We start from the raw sequence: 21,628 nt of genomic DNA, 5'->3' as shown, positions 1-21,628 counted from the left end.
TGCAGGATAAAGTTTAGCTTGTCCATTGCCCAACACAAATGATTCATCTCGTTGATTCTTCCAATGAACGGCGTTAAAAGATGTCGGCATAATTGTATATCGTGTATTTCTTTTATTTTCCTTAAGTTTCCTAATTATTAGAAGACGTGACACCCACGCATCGATATGTTATTTTACAAAAAAAGACATATATTAGTAACTTACATAAATTTAAAAAAATAATCAAATTGAAATATAAGAAAAATATAAGACTTACCCCTCCATCGAAATAGCCATTGTCTTCGACCCCTAATAATACGCCCCACCAAGACCGATCAAGCAACAAATAGATATCATCGTTGAGCTTGCATATGTCAGTGAAACACCCCTGGCTCCGCTCATGTAGATAAAAATCAACTGCGGTCTTAGCCCAAAGGGTGTTATCCAGAATTGTGTCCGGTAGTTGTCTCCTCTCCACTTCAGATACCGGAATGGTACTGGCTGGTAACTCATACGAGAGCCAACTATCATCCATCATGCCCGGCACGTCAGATGGTTTCTCAAGAATCTTACATATGACGCCATGTGAATCGGGCTCTTGAATGGTGGGAGGGACATCTTCAACGATGACAGTGGCCTCTTGAACGGTGGGAGGGGACTCTCGAGGAATGATAGGGGCCTCTTCAACGATAGGAGTGGACTCTCGAGGGATGACAGGCGAGTCGGGCTTCTTCTTGCGGTGTCTTCGCACTATTGGGGTGTACGGAGACTTAATAGCACGTGCACGCCGTCTGATGCGTGAACTCTGTCGTGCAAGAAAAACCCGACGTAAAGCATCCACCTTATCGGGCCACTAAATAATTAAATACAAAAATCAGTAAATAAACATACATGATATTTAAACGGTGAAAACAAATACAAATATGTTTCAAACTTGCATTGAATTCACCCAAGTCATTATTCTATCATAGTTCACAAAATGCATTAGATAACAAAGACAAATATGTTTCAAACTTGCAACACTGTCAACTTAGTATTTGTCTTTGTCTATTGGTTGAAGTAATGCAATTCATTCAAGTTTCAATTTGCAGAAGAAGAATAGTTTCTGGAACTTAAAATCGCAACGTGAAAAATGACTATCGCAACGAGAGAATGAAAATCGCAATGCGAAATGAAAATCGCAATGCGAAATGAAAATCGCAACGAGAGAATCGCAATGCGGAATGAAAATCGCAACGCGATTATAGTTTCGCGTTGCGATTCTCTCGTTGCGATTTTCGTTTCGCGTTGCAATTTTCATTCTCTCGTTGCGATTTTCATTTCAACCAAAAAACAAATAGTGTTGCTAAAATATAGTTTCAATAATAAACTATTTCTTCTTCTTCTGCAAATTGAAACTTGAATGGATTGCATTACTTCAACCAAAGACAAAACAAAGACAAATACTAACTTCAGAGTATTAAAGAATACACAGTTTAGCAGAATTGGCAGCAAACGAACAAATTTACTTTCAACCAAAGGATAAAACAAAGACAAATACTAAATTCACAGTGTTAAAAAATATACAGTTTAGCAGAATTGGCAGCAACCGAAGAAATTTACTTTCAACCAAAAAACAAAACAAAGACAAATACTAACTTCACAGTGTTAAAGAATACACAGTTTAGCAGAATTGGCAGCAACCGAACAAATTTACTTTCAACCAAAAGACAAAACAAAGACAAATACTAACTTCACAGTGTTAAAGAATACACAGTTTAGCAGAATTGGCAGCAATCGAATAAATTTACTTCAAGCAAAAGACAACAAAAGACAAATACTAACTTCACAGTGTTAATAAACAGTTTAGCAGTATTGGCAGCAACCGAATAAATTTACTAAGCAATCTAAGTGAAATGGTTAATCTAAGTGAAATTACGAGTAAATTTATCATCAAGTTAAATATGGAAAATCTTAAACTTACCTCGTTGCGTAGAGTATGAACCTCATTCTGCAACGATACTACCATCTCACGTAGAGCGGCAACCTCACCACGTAAAGTAGACACCTCCACACGCCATGCACCATCGTTATCGCGTAGAGTACCGATCTCCTCACGCAAGGCATTGACCTCATCACGTAACTCCCTTGACTCATCCCGTGGAGGTAGAGGTGGAGAACATGGAGATAGAAGTCGTGGCATCTTTGCCGGTCTCCTATCATGAGGTGATGGTAGAGAAGAGGCTCGATGATGTGACGGGATAGGTGATGGCTCTCGTTGTAGAGGTGTATAGTCGGGTCGATCAGGTGATGGCTCTCGGTGAGGTGATGGCTCTCGAAGTGGAGGAAGTGGAGGCTGCTCATCATTCGTGCCATCAAGAAAACGCTGACTAGCTTGTCACCAATCAGTGGCAAGCTCAGCCTCCGTGGGTGTCAGTCTCATTAATGGAGTGTTGGCATCCTAAAAATATAAAAACTCAAACAAAGTTAAACGTCTACTATTAATAACTTGTTTATATATGATTCTCTCGTTGCGATTTTCATTTCTCTCGTTGCGATAGTCATTTTCGTGTTGCGATTTTCATTTTAATGTTGCGATTTTAAGTTTAGAAACTATTCTTCTTCTGCATTACTTCAACCAAAAGACAAAACAAAGACAAATACTAACTTCACAGGGTTAAAGACTAAATAGTTTAACAGTATTAGCAGCAATCGAATGAATTTAATAAGAAATCTAAGTGAAATGGTTAATCTATTATTGAAATTACCAGTAAACTTATCATTAATTTCAATATGAAAAACCTAAAATAATGCAAAAATTTCAAAATAAAAATAATTAAAAAAACTAACCCTCGGAGGTTGATTTTTCATTTCTGAATGATTGTGAGAGATTTCTGACCGTGAATGGTTGTGAGGGATTTCGCCGGAGATGGGGACGGAAATCTTCGGAAATGGGGACGGATTTCGCCGTAGAGAGTGAGAGATGGAGAAGTGACTGAGTTGTGATTTTAGGTTTTAGGTTATGAGTTGCGATTACGGGATATACTGTGGACGGTTCAGTTTCCGATATATTAATATATTCGTGTTTGGAATTTGAAAAAAAAAATACGCGTTAATACGAATGACGCTATGTAAATCGCAATGCGAATTAGGAAAGTCGCAATGCGATTACGTAAATCGCAATGCGAATACGTAATCACATTGCGATTTACGTAATCGCTTTGCGATTTTCCTAATTCGTATTGCAATTTACGTAATCGCATTGCGATTTACGTAATCGCATTGCGATTTACGTAATCGCATTGCGATTTAGGAAAATCGCAACGCGAATTTAGGAAATCGCAATGCGATAATCAGAATCGCGTTGCGAATCTGGAAACTGATTTGCGATACCGGAGATCGCGTTGCGAATTATAGATCGCATTGCGATTTAGTTGGTCATTTTGGCAAATCCAAAAAAAGTTGGTTAAAATCGTATATTATAAGACATTTTTGATCACTGATGTTATTTTTTGATTTTCTTTTCTTTGTGAAGGTATAAACCAATATTTAAATCTGATTAAAATCAATTTAATCAGTTGAACTAAAATTATTTAATTACTTCAATTATTTATGCATTCTATATCAACAGTAACATTAACCAAATTTATGAATTTTATAAATATACTATATTTATAATCAATAAAACTTGATATTCGAGTCTTTCCTTGTCGATTTTTCGCTATGGTTCAGGGGTATTTGCGGTAGAAAATCAAAGCCTCACTAAGTTGTATTTTTCTCTTCGAACTCCCCAAACCTCTTCTAAACTCTTTGTAAGTCATTGTTGACTTGTTTTTTCTTAGTCAAGATTGTCTCATTTGCCTAATATGATATTGTAGGGTTGTATATTTAGAATTATCCAGATTCATAATTATCTTATTTACACATACTAAGTTTTTAGTTATTTTGCTTTTAAATTGAACATTAAAATTTGATCCCAATGGCATTTTGATTATAGGAATATAACTAACTTAATTAAATTTGCATAGTCAGGAAAATTCAATCTTGTGATCAGAAGCTTTGCCTGAATTTTCTATAAAGTATTCATACTTCTATATTGGATGTAATATTTCATTTGTATATGTTCACGACATATTCGTATTAACTGTAACTAAAATTTTGTTATCTAGCCAACAAGTGATGATACAAGTGGTTGAGATTTAAGAATATGAACTTGTAAGGCCATATTCGAATCTGACTACCGTCACTTTTAATGGGCAATTATATAAATCTCAATTGAGTCTTAAATATGTTATCTTTAAAATTTTCTATAGGAACTTATTGATGGGTGGTTAGGGTTGTATATCCTTCCTCTCTTCACTCTTATGTGTTGTTAGGGTTGTATGCATTACATTTTCGATCAAAATAAATTAATTTAAAAATAAAAGGATTAATTAAAAATTTAATCTAAAAGTATAAATTTTAAGTATTAACATGAATCAGAAGTTATAATTTAGATATTAAAAAGTGTAATTTACCGAATAATAAGAAATTATTTTTAAAAATTACTAAAAGTTGGTTTATTCGAAAAAAGAACACTCCAAGTAAAACAGTTAAACGGTAAAAAAGAAAAAAAAATCACGGACTCTCTCAGCAATATTACAACGAAATCAGCTAGCCGACATCGCTCTTAGAAAAGTTGTTATCATCAAACCCTAGCCTCTCTCTGGAAGGCCGATTTGATGGCTTCACGTCGACTTCTTAGTTATCTCCTCCAATCCACTTCTCGTCGATCTCTGTCTAGCCGTCAAACTCTAACCCTCGTCTGTTTCCTCCAATTACTACGCGTCGCACTATTACCTGCCCTTAGTTTCTCTCACGCGATGCTGAGTACGCCACATCCGCGGCCTCAGCTCCTGCTCCGTTGCAGCCTCCTTCCGCTAAGAAAGGCGGCGGAAAAGGTAAGATCACGGATGAGTTTACTGGAGCAGGAACAATCGGTCAGGTTTGTCAAGTGATCGGTGCCGTTGTTGATGTGAGATTCGATGAAGGTTTGCCTCCTATTTTGACGGCTCTTGAGGTGATGGATCACTCGATCCGGCTTGTGCTGGAAGTAGCTCAGCACTTGGGTGAAAACATGGTTAGGACCATTGTTATAGATGGAACGGAGGGACTTGTTAGAGGGCAGCCCGTACTCAATACCGGATCTCTTATCACTGTAACTTTTCTCTTCTCTTTTTTTTAAAAATAAGATGTCGGAAAATGCAACTTGGTAATGCAGTGAAATTAAGATATATATCTGATTAGATTATGGATCTGAGTTATGTTCTGGAATTAGTGATAAGTTTTTTTTAAACAAGCTAAAGATTACTTTTCTTCAGTGATTATTTTTCCCGAAATTAGTAGGCATCTAATGAAATTTTTAACTTCATTCTTCAGTTTGCTACTACTGAGCTTTTTACCATTTTCGCTTGTCTCTACCGTATAATGATTTTTCCTTGAATTTGACTAGCTGCTCAATCTTGTTTGATTGCTCTGGTCAGGTGCCTGTTGGTAGAGCTACTCTTGGTCGAATCATAAATGTTATTGGAGAGCCCATTGATGAGAAAGGCGAACTCAGTAAGAGATTTACTAACATTTTAGTACTTTCAACAATGTATCGTATACTGGTGCAAAAGTCTAACCAACTGTTTAATTTTTAATAGAAACCGACCACTACTTGCCCATTCACAGAGAGGCGCCAGCTTTTGTCGACCAAGCGACTTAACAACAGATCCTTGTCACTGGCATTAAGGTAATCATTATTTATTTCTTTTATGCCATGCTATTCTTTCTTCCCTTTCTTGTGGAAAGATTTTATGCAGTTTCAGGATGAACTTCTATTTACATATTCTGTTGTCTGAATATGGATGAGATTATGTTAGTCAAAATCTTTCTCTTGTTTTTTTTGCAGGTTGTTGACCTCCTTGCCCCCTATCAAAGAGGAGGAAAGATCGGACTTTTCGGTGGTGCTGGTGTAGGAAAGACTGTGCTTATTATGGAACTTATCAACAATGTTGCTAAAGCTCATGGTTGGTTTTACGTTATATTTGCCGTTGGTTTAGAGTTTGCACATTGTTTATTATTCTTATATTACTAGTTTCTACACATAGGTGGTTTCTCGGTGTTTGCCGGCGTTGGAGAACGTACAAGAGAGGGCAATGACTTGTATAGAGAAATGATTGAGAGTGGTGTCATCAAGCTAGGTGACAAGCAGGTAAATACCCAATATCTTATTCATCTTGTCCAGATTTCTTTATTTTGTTGTATGTTATCCTTGTTGCTTTTTGCTTTTGTATAATTCCAGGCCGAAAGCAAACGTGCTCTTGCCTATGGTCAAATGAATGAGCCACCTGGTGCTCGTGCTCGTGTTGGCCTTACTGGTTTGACTGTTGCTGAACACTTCCGTGATGCCGAAGGGCAGGATGTTTTTCTCTTCATTGACAACATTTTCCGTTTTACTCAAGTGAGTTGGCTTATTGTGGATGCTTTTGAAACACTTTATGACATGTTATATGTTGCGGATGGCTTGAATTGTGTCTTTGTATTCTTTTTTCAGACAAAATCAGAGGTTTCTGCTTTGCTTGGTCGAATTCCATATGCTGTCGGTTACCAACCAACTTTGGCTACTGATCTTGGAGGCCTTCAAGAGCGTATTACCACCACCAAGAAAGGTTCTATCACTTCTGTTCAAGCCATTTATGTGCCTGCTGATGACTTGACTGATCCAGCTCCTGCAACAACCTTTACTCACTTGGATGCTACAACTGTGTTGTCCCGGCAGGTATTGTTACATGTAGCATTTTTTGTGATGCTCTATCCCATGTTACTTTATGATTACCTGAGGCTCTCTGTTCATATCACATGTTCCTTTATTTTATCAGATCTCTGAGCTTGGTATTTACCCTGCTGTTGATCCTTTGGATTCTACATCTCGTATGCTCTCTCCTCATATTTTGGGTGAGGAACACTACAATATTGCTCGTGGCGTGCAGAAGGTTCTCCAAAACTACAAGAACTTGCAAGATATCATTGCCATTTTGGGAATGGATGAGCTCAGTGAAGACGATAAGTTAACTGTTGCTCATGCTCGTAAGATCCAAAGGTTCTTGAGTCAGCCTTTCCATGTAGCAGAAGTGTTCACTGGTGCTCCCGGCAAGTATGTGGAGTTGAAAGAGAGCATCAATAGCTTCCAGGTACCAATTTTTATCTCTGCCTGGCTTCTGTTATAGTATGTTGTGGCATGCATGACAAAGTTACTAGTTATTTGTAATGGGTGTATACATTGAATGATATCCTTCATTATTAAAATAAGTGGCTGAGTTATGCAACACTTGGCTAAACCCAGATAGATTGAAAATGCTTATTCCTTGGTCGTGGGATGGCATACATTTCAACTTCTTGTATATTGTGTGGTTATGAGTAGCATTAATTGTCAATAATCATGATGATTGTCACAGGGTGTGTTGGATGGAAAGTATGATGATCTTCCAGAGCAATCATTTTACATGGTTGGAGGAATAGAGGAGGTCATTGCTAAGGCAGACAAGATTGCCAAGGAATCCGCAGCTTAAGTACATCCATACATGATTATGACGATACCTTCATTTTATCTCTTGGTTAGCTGCAAAAATAACCTAGATAGTGTCGACCATGCCATTGCCGGAGAGACTTCATTTTTTTTGCGATTAAATGTACCAGAGTGTGTTTTTGATTTATGTTCCAGATGATTTTCCTCGATTATTAAAGAGGAAATGGAAACCAAAACCTTCTTTTTTTTACTTGTTAGTATTTAATAAGTGAAAACTCAAAGCAGATGTGTACATTTTGCCTGGTTCCTTAAAGAACGCAGTATGACAAGTTATCATGACTTATAATTTTTTTTTACCGTAAAGAAAGCCTTTATTCATCGAAATGAAATGAATACCGTGATTTAGCAATATGCATCGCTTATTCAACAGGCAAAACAAAGGTTAATGGGGCCTGAGCCCTCAGCACCAAGGCCGAAGCAGGAAAGTCACACGGCAAACTAAATTGGTAACCGGAGCGCAGAATGATGTAGGGGCATTGTTAGACCATTTCTCATCATTTCGATAACGGAGAGCAAAGTGCAGTCCGGATCCAGAATCGAAAGGGTTGATGCCCATATCCAGAATCGAAAGGCTTCCTCAACCCGCCCGTAGTGAGATCAGAAGAGTCATGCCTCCAACCGCTCCACCGCTCATGAAAAATCCTCACCGGTGTGTATATTGCATGAGCTGATCCGATTCTCACAGGAAGAATCCTACACGATCTAAAACCAGCAAATAAAGGATAACATGCAAAACTTGTGGAGATGAAAACCAAACCATTCCAAGTGTCGTGAGCAAAAGAAACCGAATCCAACAGCAGGATGCATTGGAGTGCCAGCACTCGGGAGGAGTTCGGTGACGATGTGTGCTTGTCCCACCTAAAGAGAAGTGAGAAAATAAAACTCGTACAGGAAGTGGGAAGCAAAAGCATAAAGCAAAAGTGGAGGAGAGGAGTAGTGCAGAGGGTGACATTGGAGACTTGGAAGTCGCAAAGGTAGGGTGCCGAATAAGAAAAAGCCAAAAGGTCAGTGGTGGAGGGTCTGAAAAGAAGAAAAAGATGGGAGGGGAAGAAAAAAAAAACAATTGAAAACGCAAATCAAAGGACGGGGACAGAGCAAAGAAAAACAAGAGTTGATGGGCAACGACCGAAGGTGGCAACCAGCCTGCTGAAGTCCACGGCCACCACCAGAAAAGAAGGGACAAGAACCTTGACAGCTATGGATTTTCCTCGAAGGCATACAATGAATGGAAATTAAACCTGTTTTGAAATGCAATCGGAACTGTGAACGTTAAACCTTGGAAGTTATCCAACAATGGACGTCCCTAGGTTTGGAACCTTCTTTATCTCTTGGTAGGGTTGAAGAATTTGAGAGAACATTAACCATAATAATTAATTATATATATAAGAAAGTTTAAACATTTCAAAATTAGCAAGTTTGAACCTTTTTTCCAAAGCTGATTTTACATATTCAATTTCATGATCATCGCAGAAACAGAGAATTTGATTGACGGAAACACCCACAAAAAAATTCATTTAACAAAAACTAACCCAAACCAAATTTATTTGAACCTCACTCACAAAACGCTCACCTACTAAAAACTTGACAGCAGGAACCAAGACCTGCTTGTTTTATTCACTCGTGGACGCAGTAACAACTCAACCCACCCTATTACAATGGCTTTTGTTTTTTTTACATGCTAATCAATTTCAGAGAGTTTGCTTTCTCTTGCAGGGTGTCGAGAAGACTGTCAAAGCTCTTTTTGAAAGACTCCACTCCCTCGTCTTCCAGCTGTGAGCCGACATAGGCCCAGTCGATCCCCAACTTCTCAAGTGCACTATAGATGCCTTCAGCTTCAGACACATTAGCGTCAATTGTCCTTGAAACTGTGCCATGATCGATGAAGGCTAGGAGTGCTTGGTCAGGCATGGTTGAAACCTGCAACAACATAAATTTAGCATAAACACGTGACATGATTATTCACCAACAAATGAAGATAATGTCTTCATTGAACAAGAAAGAAAGCTCACCGTGTTGGGACCAATAAGAGGTGCGACATATAGAGTATCAGGGTAGGCAGGGTTCTTTACACTAGTTGAGGCCCACAGCAATCTCTGTTTCTTAGCTCCCTTCTTCACCAAAGCCTCCCATCTTGGACCAGAGAATTTCTTCTGGTAGAGCTGGTATGCCAGAGCTGCTTGAGCTACTGCGGCCTAAAAAATAGTAACCATGACACGATGCAAGTAAATCCCAACATATACTTCAGTTAATTTTCAAACCTTAATGCATGTATATTGCAGTTTTAGTTACCTTTCCTCGGAGATCAAGGGCCTCTGGTGTTCCAATTTTTTCAAGCATTTTGTCAATGAGGGTGTCTACCCGACTGACAAAGAAGGAAGCTACACTTGTAACCCTAGAGAGATCAGTAAGCCCAGAAGCCTCAAGGCCATCCAAGTAAGCATCAATGACAGCTTCATATCTCGCAAGTGAGAAAATGAGCTGCAGGTGAAGAAAAAATGAAATCAAAATTTACATACATGCATGATATGCAACTCAAAACAACATCTTTCACTCCAACTTAAACCAGGATATTAGGAATAACATACAGTGACATTCACACTTATGCCCTTTGCAATAACTTCCTTGATCGAAGGAATGCATGGTGCTGTTGCAGGGATCTTGATGTACACATTGGGACGATCAACCACTTTATGAAGATACTTGGCAGCCACAATGGTCCCTTCAGTATCGTCAGCAAGTCTGGGAGAAACCTCAACAGAAACATAACCATCACCTCCATCTGTTTGATCATAGATCAGCTCAAAAAGCTTGCTGGCATCTTGAATGTCCTTCACAACTAACTCCCAATATCTTTTCCAGACTGCACAAGTTCCCTACAAATTCAAGTAATTTAAAGGTCAAGATACGAGAACGAAAAAGAAGAAAATTTCAATTCTCGAACCGTAAGGATATAATGATAGCCAGCAAACTAAGGATGGATGAGCATGCCTCAGTTTTTCTCTATTTTCTACGATCATTCTTTTTTTTGTTCGAGGCAATGAGTTCAGGGCATATTATGACACGAAAATTGCAAAACATGAATATAGTTATCTACTTTGCATTCAATCAATCTTCTTATGCAACTCATCAAAACTCTTATAATTATGGGTCCCCAAGAATACCTGAATTGATCATTGTAAGCATTTGATGTTGATATAGCTTTCTGGAAAATCTACAACCATATACTTCAAAATTGTTACAGCAAAACAAAATAGGCAAATACAGAAAAATAAACCAACAAAGAACTAAACAAAATAGCAGGTATTTACCGCAGGGTTACTAGTTACACCTCGAACCCCATTTTCGATCAGCAGAAGCAGATCAGTCACCGGCCTGCAAAGGTTGTCATACCAAGGACTCTGCCCTTCTTTTTCATAAAGATCATGTAAAGTGGTCCTCTTTACTGAACTACCATTTCCATCAGCAAGAGAACACACGACACTGCAATAAGAAAAACACATTTGAAATCAAAAGGAAAGGTAAAAATATCAAGCAAACAACCACACTGAATAGCAATAAGCCCTGTTACTTGTAAAAATCCATATAGGTCAAAACCCAGACCGACTTATTTGAAAACAATCTTCCAAAAAGTATCAGCATCAAATAAAATAAGCATAGCTATTTCAACATCAAATAAAGAAATGAAATAAAAAAAACATCAGCATGCATCACCAAAAACTTCAAAAAAACAAAAACAAAAAAAAAGGTTCAACACACAAAGGTCAATCAACATCAAAGCAAGCAAACGGGGTTTCATAAGTCAGGCAACAACGGAAAACAAAACGAGACAAAAAAAAAAACCATTATGAGAAAAGTGCGTTGATGTGAAGCAAATATACTTACACAAAAGAACCCTTGGAAGGGTGGTCGTTTTTGAAGGAGAAGCAAGAAGAGGAAACCAGCTTAGAGTTAAAACCAGGCTTGGCAGGGAACCCAAGGAACATTGAAAGAAGAAGGAAGAGAAGGGGGTGGGTTGGGGGTAGAGAGCTTGGAAATGGTTGCCATAGAGAAGATGAGGGGGATCAAAAGGAGGGTGTGAGAATATAAATAAATAAGAGATTTTGGCCTTTCTAACAAAGGGGGTTGGAGAGTTGGAGAGTTGGAAGAGTAAAGTAAACGCACTTTCAGTTGACCCAACAGGCAGATCAAAGAAGACATCTTGATGGGTAGGAAGGATATTTAGGGTTATTCTCTCATTCAAATTTATTTTTACTTATATTTAAATCACTAAAATTTAAAAAAAATTATTCATCAAACTTTCAATTTATTTCTATTTTGATTATTTTATTGTTAAATATTTAATAGAATTATAGTTGTAAGTTTTTTTAATTATGAGATGACCTCAAAGTTTTCTTATTTTTTGTGAAAAGATTATTAATTTTGAATTTATTTTAGTTTTTTTTAATGAAACATCTTCTTCTAATTCTCAATATTAGGGAGGTACGGAAGGAAGAAACGAACTATATATTATGATTTCACGATAATCAAATGATAGATATTATAGACCAAACATCAGAGTGGTTTGAGATTTTATGAATTTTGAATTTATGGTTGAGTTTTAAAGTGATTTAGGTAAAATCTAAAGTGATAAGAGATAATAAAACGAGTTCGCCAATATCTTGAACAGCCAGAGAATAAATTAAAAAAAGATAATTACAACACTAACGTGATACAAAGATAAAATCGTAAAATTTTTATCTTTGGAGGAAGGAAATAAAAATAAAAAAACAAAGGAAAAAAACAAAAAAAATAACCTATAACACATGGATTCCATGTTAATGAAAATCAATTAACGTCAACACATGTGGTTGTTATATCACCATTTCATTTACGATTTAATACAAGAGTGACTAAATAAAAAAAAACCAATACCAGAGTGACTAACACAATAACAAATCAAAAGTTTAATGTGTAAATTGAATTTTTTATGAACTTGGTGAATTCAAGCACAAAAATATGATACGGAAGAGAAGTGACAATGGTAAAAAAAAGCTCAGTAGTAGCAAACTGAAGAATAAAGTAATGGATTTCAATAAGATGCCTAATAATTTCAGAAAAATGAATCACTGAAAAATGCAATCTATAGCTTGTTTAACAAAATAATATCACTAATTTCATAACATAACTCAGATCCAAAATTCAATTAGATATCCATATTAATTTCAATGCATCTCCAAGTTCTAATTTCCGACATTATCTTATTTCCAATAAAAATATAATGCTGAAAATAGAAGAGGAAAATTACAGTGATCGGAGATCAGGTATTAAGGAAGGGCTGCCCTCTAACAAGTCCCTCCGTTCCATCCATAGCAATGGTCCTAACCATGTTTTCACCCAAATGCTGAGCTACTTCCAATACAAGTCGGATCGAGTGATCCATCACCTCAAGCGCCGTCAAAATAGGAGGCAAGCCTTCATCGAATCTCACATCAACAACGGCACCGATCACTTGACAAACTTGACCGATTGCTCCTGCTCCAGTAAACTCATCGGTTATCTTACCTTTTCCGCCGCCTTGCTTAGCAGAAGGAGGCTGCGGCGGTGCATGAGCTGCAACTGCAGCTGCAGATGTGGCATACTCAGCATCGCGTGAAAGAAAGTAAGGGCAGGGAACAGGGCAGCGCGTAGGAATTGGAGAGGAAAGGCGAGGGTTAGTGTTTGACGATATAGACAGATATCGGCGAGAAGTTGAGCGGAGGAGAGAACTGAGGAGTCGACGTGAAGCCATCAATTTGGCCTTCCAGAGAGATGCTAGGGTTTGATGAGAGGAACTGTTATAAACTTGTAATGCTGAGAGTCTCGGTGATAAATTTTGTTTCTTTTTTCATTTTTACTGATTTACTAAGTAGATTTTTCTCGGATATTTAATATTTTACAATAAATTAATTATTATTAATTCGCCACAATTCATATTTAATTTATACCAAAATTATTGTTTACCAAAATTCATAAAATGAAAATCGACTTTTAAAAATTGACGAAAATTTGTGTACTTTATTATATATTGTGTTTTATCATTAATGTTTGGTGTTTGAACTTCCAGGTCAAGTCTTCCACTCTTCCCTGTCTCTATCCAGCACCTGAAAGGTGAACCTGAAGCTGCTAAAATTCCTTTTTATTAAAACTCAATCAATGCCTAAAAATCGCTTTCCTTTTTATCCCAAACTTTTCAACTCTCTCTCCCCCTCTCTCTCTCTCTCTGTTCAATATATAAATATTCAATTTATATTATATTATATTATATTGCTTTATATCTCTCTTTCTGCACTACAGTCTACAGTGGAGGGGAGTGAGACTTTCACTTTCTTTTCTTTCTACGTCGTCGTCTTCTCCCTCCAACAAATATGCTCTTTCAATAATCCGCCGTGCCTGTGAGTATTTCTTTTTCCATAGCTTACTTTTTTTTTGCTTAATTTCTTTCCTTTATCAATGCTGCTCAGCTTACATTACATTACATGCAACGCAATGAAGCATTTCCAGATTTGTTTCTTTTTCCTTTTTCCAGTTATGGGTCAGATATATTTATCCACACTCCTCTTTTAGTGATTATTTTAATCATAAACCTTCTGTATTTATTCTTCAACTTAAAGAACTTTCAGCATGAGCTGAACTCTGATTTGTCTTAAACCCTACAGTTTCTTTGTGGGTTTATGAGTTTAAACTGTGATCTGAATTGAAATAAAGTGTTTAATGTTTCCATTATCAGAAAGAATGAATTATCATTTATACTCTTTTTTATATAATAGTGAATATGGAATTTTTTTGCTGGGTGTTGTTTAGATTTTTTTTTTATCTTTTTTCCTGATTTTTTAATATTTATTTTTTCTTAGGTTTGATGTTAATTTTTTCTTTTATTATTGTTATTTTATGATCGTTATCAATGGGATATATATATATATACTTTTGCTTAAAAGTGTAAAAATGATTACAAGCCTGGACAGTAAAGCTGATTGCAAACTTAATTCTTATTTACATATTTAATGGTCCTAGGAAATTCTCTTTTTCAAATAAGTTTTGGGGAGACACCCTAAAGTATGAATCTTTTTTATCTTGCCGTGCCGCGGTTTCTTTTGCCTTTTGGTGATTGAAATGCCCGGTAGCTTAGGATATAGTAAAGCAAATGTTTTTGATAATAATTATGTGGTGGATAGATTACAATGTAGAATATCACTTTTCTATGATAATTTTGGAGAGGCACCTTCAAGTGTGAACCATCTTTTATCTTGTTGTTCCAGTGAACATTTTTTCTTTTTGATGATTGAAATGCCTGGTAGCTTGGAAATACCATAAAGATTATAAAGCAAATATTTTGATAATTTATATGTGGTAGATAGATTATGATGTAGAATATCACTAAAGTGGATTGTCACATCATATGAACTGCTATTGAGTATGAGTTCCAATTCTTGGCAAGCTGTAGGGACCATAGCTTTTAGGAAGGATTTACTAGTTTATTTCCATCCTTTACTGGATTGTTTTCTTTCATTTTTCATTAGACATTTTTACAATAGATCTTAATTGGTCCCCCCATTTTGCCCATTCCAACCCAACATGTGTTTTGGCTTTGGTTGTCATGCAGATTAAGCTTCTGCATTACAGTGTTTATAGCTTTAGTAATACCCAAATCATCAGCCACAGTTAAGATGACATAAACTTCAGTCGTCCCACTAAACCAACACTAATTGCGGTTTATGTAAATTTGGAACTTAACTACCATACTTCCATCAATTTATATATATATATATATATATATTCACTGAATGTTGAATTATATCATGGTATCACATTTTGAGGAAATTTGTTTTCATTTTTAAGGGGGGGGGGGAAATAAAGAGAGTAGGGATGTATCTGATGTGAAAAGCTTTCCATCCTTTCTTTTTCCTTCCATTTCTTAATCAAATTGTTGTGATGAAAATGTTTTAATGCTAATGCTAAGGTTGTCTTTTACCCCATAGTTGGTTGTTGGATAAGGAGTCGAGTGGTTTAGTAACAAACGTAAAATAAAAAGAAAGTGTAGGATAAAAAGAGAGAAGAGAATGGCAAAGTTCTCTGTGGGGTTCGAAGAAGACGGAGAAGGGCCAAGCAACCGTGTCCCTAAGCGTCAGAGGGCGGAGCGTGTTCTTGATATAGAAGGATCAGGTCAAGAAGAATCCGAAGAAGACGAAGAATCGGAAGGCGAGGAAGCATTTGAAGGAGGAGAAGAAGGAGCAGAAGAATCTGAAGGAGAAGAAGAATTGGAGGAATGTGGAGCTGAGCAAGGAGCAATGAGCCCTCAGACTACTCGAGATGGATCTATTTCAATTACGTTAACTGACCCTGAAGTTCTTGATTGTTCCATCTGTTACGAGGCCTTGAGTATCCCTGTTTTTCAGTGTGAGAATGGGCATATGCTTGCTCTACTTTTGTATCAAAATGTGGAATAGATGTCCATCCTGTTCAACTCCGATTGGCTACAGTCGCTGCAGGGCGATTGAGAAGGTTTTGGAATCCGTCAAAGTGTCATGCCAAAACTTGAAGTACGGTTGCAAAGAAGCATTCAGTTATAGCTTGAAGCAGAAACATGAAAAGACATGTTCTTTTGCTCCATGTTCATGTCCACTTTCCGAGTGCTGCTTTGAGGGTTCATCAGAAGAATTAAGTGCACACTTTGGTAATGTACACAGGTATTCTGCAACACGTTTCCTTTACGATTGTTTAGAAACCGTCACCATAGGAGTTTCTGAAAAGTCACTTATTCTTCGGGAGAAGATGGAAGGTTCTTTACTCATTCTCCACAACAAGGTTGAGACTTTGGGGAATGTAGTCACCTTGAGCCGGATTGGACCCTCAACCGAGAGAGGTTTCTTCTATGAACTAATTGTGAAAGCTCAGGCTGATGTAAGCACTCTTAAATTACAATCCTCCACAAAGAGCAGTCCGAAACGGGTTGATAGCCCACAGTCATTAGGGTTTCTCCTGGTTCCAAGTCAGTTCTTCAGTGCTTCTCGGCAGATCAAGATGGACCTCCGGGTGTGGTGTTCCGATCAATTTTCTTGCTCTCAAAGACCCAGTGGTGCGTAATTCTTGTAAATTGGTGCATAACCAATGAACTCCAGTTGTAGCAATTGTTATTTAAGTACTGCAAAGTTACTAATTTAATGTTGTGTAGTGAATGAATTTATATGATGCCACAATCATATATGTTAATGGTCCCCTCCTTTAGGTTCAATACTTTTGTCTCTGGTGCTGCTCTTTTGTATGTACAGTAATTTATCGAGATACAATTTTTTCTCATTTAATGGTAAGATTGTCATTGTTAGTATTCTCAACTATTGAACATTCCTAGAATCTTACTTCTGATGTTGTTGTGCAGTGGGCAAGTTGTATTTTCTGAAACACCAAGGCCTATGGAACCTAATGGTCATACTAGAGTGAGGAGAAGGGATCACCTTATTCAAGAAAATGGAGATGATGGTTTATTATGTTTCATCGATGAACTAAATCCATGGACTGCATGGGCGTACAATCCTCGTACCATTTCATTATTATTTATTGGTGCATGCTTTCTTATGTGAGTGTATGCTTTATATATCTAGTTGATATTTAACATTGAATTATGCGTTTTCCCTTATTAGATTTTGCATGCATCTTTATATGTTTGGCCACTCATCTTTCCTTGCTCATAGAATTTTTTTTATATACCTAGAGTTTATATCTTTGCTTTTAAATTATAATGCATTGTAAATTATAGGAATATATCATGCCAGCCAAGGTACATGTTTTGAATTTAATCATCAAACTCATTGATAGGATCCTTGATTTTAGGAATTTACTATTTTAAATAATCGATTCTTTAATCTTATGAATTTATATTATAATTTTTAATTTCCTTTAATGTTTTCTATTTCTTTGATTGAGAACCATAATTCTTGGTCACCAAGGAATAAAATATAACCAAAGAAACCTTTTGACAACTTTTTGGATTTGATCCCCTGGAAGTGATCAAATTTTAGTTTCTCTTGTTAATTTTCCAATATTTCCTTTGATAGAACCTCGGTTCTTATCAATCATGTTATTCAATTATAGTTCATTTTTTTCTTTTTCACCCTTCTTTAAAGTCATATCTCAACTTAGTATTTTTTTCTATTTTCATTTATTTATGTCTGTATGCGTTTTCCAGTTGGGCAAGTGGAACCTTTGATCCTCAGAGCACCGATCTGACGATCTTGTAACATCTGTAAAAAGGTTTCTATTTGTCTCTATTGGTAGTTTACGGTCTTTGGTCTTTCACTTGCTAATATATTTTAATGGTTCGTGTGTGCTGTTCTTGTAGGGGTGTATTGGTAATGATTGCTGTTTTTCTTGCTTATTGCTTGCTGCGGACTCCTACGTAAGTTATCAGTTTGATTTCTTCTGTAGAACTTGGTCTGTTTAACTTGGCTTCTGTGTCTAGTGGGTATATATGACTATATTATATTTCTGCAGTCAGTCACTTGGTTTATGGAAATCTATCTGTTGCTTTAAATTAAGGAAGAAATATGGAGTTAAAGTTTAAAATGGGGCATATTCATCATCTTGGCTTGCATTAAAGCAGTTACCTTTGATGTCCTATACAAAACTTGGTTTCTGATGATGTCATGGCAATTCTACTAGACTATGCTGGCTGGAGAAGATAGCGACAGGATTCAATAAAAAAAATTGCAGATGGTTTTAGTGTTAATCTGCTTTCTGTAATTTATTTTAATCAGTAAAACCGACATTTTGTATTAGTATGGTTGGTCAGCTACTAGATTTATTGCTCTAAGTGATCAAAATTTAAACTTCTTTGCAGGGTCCTTGTTCGGCCTCATCCTGCAGTTTGGTGTTTAGTTCACGGGATGGCTGTTGTTTACCTTGTCGCACTCACATTTTTGCTTTTTCTGGTTAATTTCCTTATGCTTTTTTACTATTTGTCCATGGAAATGTTATTTACTTTTTCTATATACTTTATATGCATATATTCATTTATCTGTTGCAGCTTTTCTAGTTTTTGTTAGTTTACATTTGATATCGCACCACTTTAGATGAGCATAGAAAGCATTGCAGCGCATAATTATGAGCATAAACATCAAAATCTTTTCCCTTCTACAACTTAAAGCTTTTGCTACTCTTAACATGTCATTAGTTAAGAGTATCAGAAGATGTCCACCTTTGCCAAAGGTAAATTAGGTGAACTACACACAAATATCAAATTCAAATTGCATCTGTTTCTCTCTTTCTATTCGCAGGCAGCCTTGAAAAAAAACATGGAACGTACATGTATGCATAAAACATTGCAGCTCAATAATGTTCTTGAATGTTTGTCCGTGTACATATGCTGTCATCCAAAGTTGAATAAAGGATTAGTGATAGTTGCTCTACATTCTGTTTTCCAGAAGCGTGATGATGCTAGGCAATTAATGAAGTTTCTCCATCCGGACCTTGGTGTTGGTACTACTTTTGACTCTAGAAGACTTTTTGTCGTTCTTCTCTACTATTATTTATTCTCTATTTCATTTTCCTGATTATTGTTTGCTCCTTCATGTAGAGCTTCCAGAAAGGTCCTATGGTGCTGATTGTCGCATATATACTCCTGAAAATCCCTCTAGCAGGTTTAAGAATGTTTATGTATGGTTCTTTTGGCATAACCTGGTCAAGCTATTTTATCGTATGCTTTAGCCTTCGTTTCTTGATGCACATTACCATAGTTTTGTATTTTGGACTTTTAATTTTCTTATGTTGATTTTAAAAATATTTTTAGGAAACACTCTTTGATCAATTTGTTCTAGCCCACATCTTTGGTTGGTGGGGCAAGGCCATATTAATCCGCAATCAGCAACTTCTATGGGTCCTCTCAATTGGACTTGAGTTGATGGAGGTTAGTTTTTTCATCAGACACGGTTATCGTTTTCCATGTTCTAATTTCACATATAGACATGCTATTGGTAAGTTCACATGCTTGCTGTCTGTTTTGCATCTGTAATCTAACGACTGTGTTGGCATATACAGTTTACCTTCCGACACATGCTGTCCAACTTCAATGCGTGCTGGTGGGACAGCATCATTTTTGATATTTGTTGTGTAACTGGTTCGGTAAGATCCTGTATTGCTGTCTTTTTCTCGTTTATTTTTCTTTTCCTGTGATCTAGGAGATATCATGAGTCTGCATCTGAATCATTAAAACTGACAATGCCATAATTGCACAAGCAATTGAAAAATAAGCATTACACAAATGTCGGTGTGGAATCCTTTTTTCTAGCGCCGCTTACGATTATAGTCCTCAGTCACCTTCACTGATGGTTACCCCTTAAATAACTTTTTAAGTAACATGCAATCTAATTTGGAATGGCATTTTTTTTAAATGTCTCGTTTCGATTATCAGTTATATTGGTGTGAGCTCATGTGTGTTGTCTCTGCTGCTAACATGAATTTAAGATTTAGTGATTCTTCAGTCTATTTTGACAACATATTTGATTTGCTTGTAGGCATTTGGGCTGGAATGCATACCGTTGGATACTTTGACGGAAGAACTTATGAGTGGATTGGCATAAGTCGCCAGCCTAACATCAGCGGCAAAGTATTTTTCTTGTTGTGTGATTGCCCTCCATTAATGTGAAAACTACTGCAATATTTAAACTCAAGTCTGCTTGGAAATGCAAATATGGGCCCTTCTTTCAAATATAGTTTTCTTTTTACTTCCCGATTCTCATATTATTCACTTGGCTCGTAAATGTAACCTTCGCTTCACCTTTTAATTGTCAATGCTTATTGTTCTTTGCTTTTGTCCAGGTTAAACAAACATTACTACAATTCACACGAGCACAGTGGGACAGAGACGAATGGCAGCCCCTGCTTGATCCATGGCGTTTCATTCAAGTTCTCAGCCTTTGCATTGTCTTCTTGACAGTAGAGCTTAATACTTTCTTTCTAAAGCTTTGTCTCTGGATTCCTCCTCGAAACCATGTGATTGTGTATAGACTGATCTTGTGGTGGCTAATAGCAATACCGACAATTCGTGAGTACAGCTCATACCTCCAAGACCGGTACTTTCTCTTTCTCTCCATTTGTTTTCTACCCTAAGAGCTCGTTGAAGAATTTTTATACTTCACCTTTAATGCTTTGTCATTTTTTCTCAGAAAACCAGTTAAGGAGGTTGGATCATTTTGCTGGCTTTCCTTTGCAATTTGCATTATTGAGCTGCTCATTTGCATCAAGTTTGGACATGGTATGCTCCAACACGATGCCGATATTTTGGTTCGAATTGTCTTAGTTGCATATACGCCAATGATAACAGTAATACCAATTGCGTTCTAGTATGTGTATTGTATTAACCATTTCTATTTTTCCATTTCACGCGTATAAGGTTTATATCCTAAGCCACTGCCAAAATGGTTGGTAATTTTATGGTTATCTGTCGGAGCAACCCTTGTTTCGTTCATTCTCATCTGGTCTTCAAAATTGCAGCTGAGTCGCACAAAAAAGAGAATAATTTTAGCACCGAGCGGAATAAGCTATTCTTTGGTTGCTGTTGTCAATGTCTGTTGGTGTATATACGCATCACTTTATAAATTGTGCAGATGCATACGATCAATGGTGAAATGCAAGATCATATTTTTCTTTGTTGTTAGGATAGTGAGGAATGTTTATTGTCAAGCTCGCAAGTTTACAGGTTGCCACCATTTTCAACGTGGCAAAATTTTCCCGAACTCGGATCTTCGATTATATCCAAAGTTGAGCCGGATATCAAGCTTTTTTTATCATTTGATTTGGTCCAATAGGCATTTGTATTTTCCCAAACCTGTCTCAGTTGTAATCTGAGTATGAACTGTTCCATATTCAGAAGAGTTTCATGTTGTTTTCTCATTTTCCAGATTCAATTTATTATTTTGGATTTTCCACCACTTTTAAGGAATTCTTAAAGCACAACTTGAACGTACATCACATTTATCAATAAAATCAATTTGATTTCTTTGAGCATAGACAGGGCAGTAGGGTACCAAGTTCAAGAGGAAGAAACCAACACGA

The 21,628-nt window shown here is 36.7% G+C and overlaps 4 pseudogenes; 3 read left to right on the top strand and 1 right to left on the bottom strand.

Moving 5' to 3' along the window:
- The first annotated feature begins 4,664 nt into the window (after window positions 1–4,664).
- On the top strand, window positions 4,665–7,837 carry LOC120201719 (annotated as a pseudogene).
- A 1,392-nt stretch (window positions 7,838–9,229) lies between these two features.
- On the bottom strand, window positions 9,230–11,626 carry LOC120201715 (annotated as a pseudogene).
- Window positions 11,627–13,853: 2,227 nt separating this feature from the next.
- On the top strand, window positions 13,854–21,421 carry LOC120201615 (annotated as a pseudogene).
- LOC120201717 lies at window positions 15,607–16,670 on the top strand (annotated as a pseudogene).
- Window positions 21,422–21,628: the final 207 nt, after the last annotated feature.

Source organism: Hibiscus syriacus, unplaced genomic scaffold (genome assembly GCF_006381635.1).
Source record: "Hibiscus syriacus cultivar Baekdansim isolate YM2019G1 unplaced genomic scaffold, ASM638163v2 tig00007895_pilon, whole genome shotgun sequence".
Lineage (NCBI taxonomy): Eukaryota > Viridiplantae > Streptophyta > Magnoliopsida > Malvales > Malvaceae > Hibiscus > Hibiscus syriacus.
Note: the sequence above shows the minus strand (reverse complement) of the source record. Positions and strands in the feature narration are given on the sequence as shown.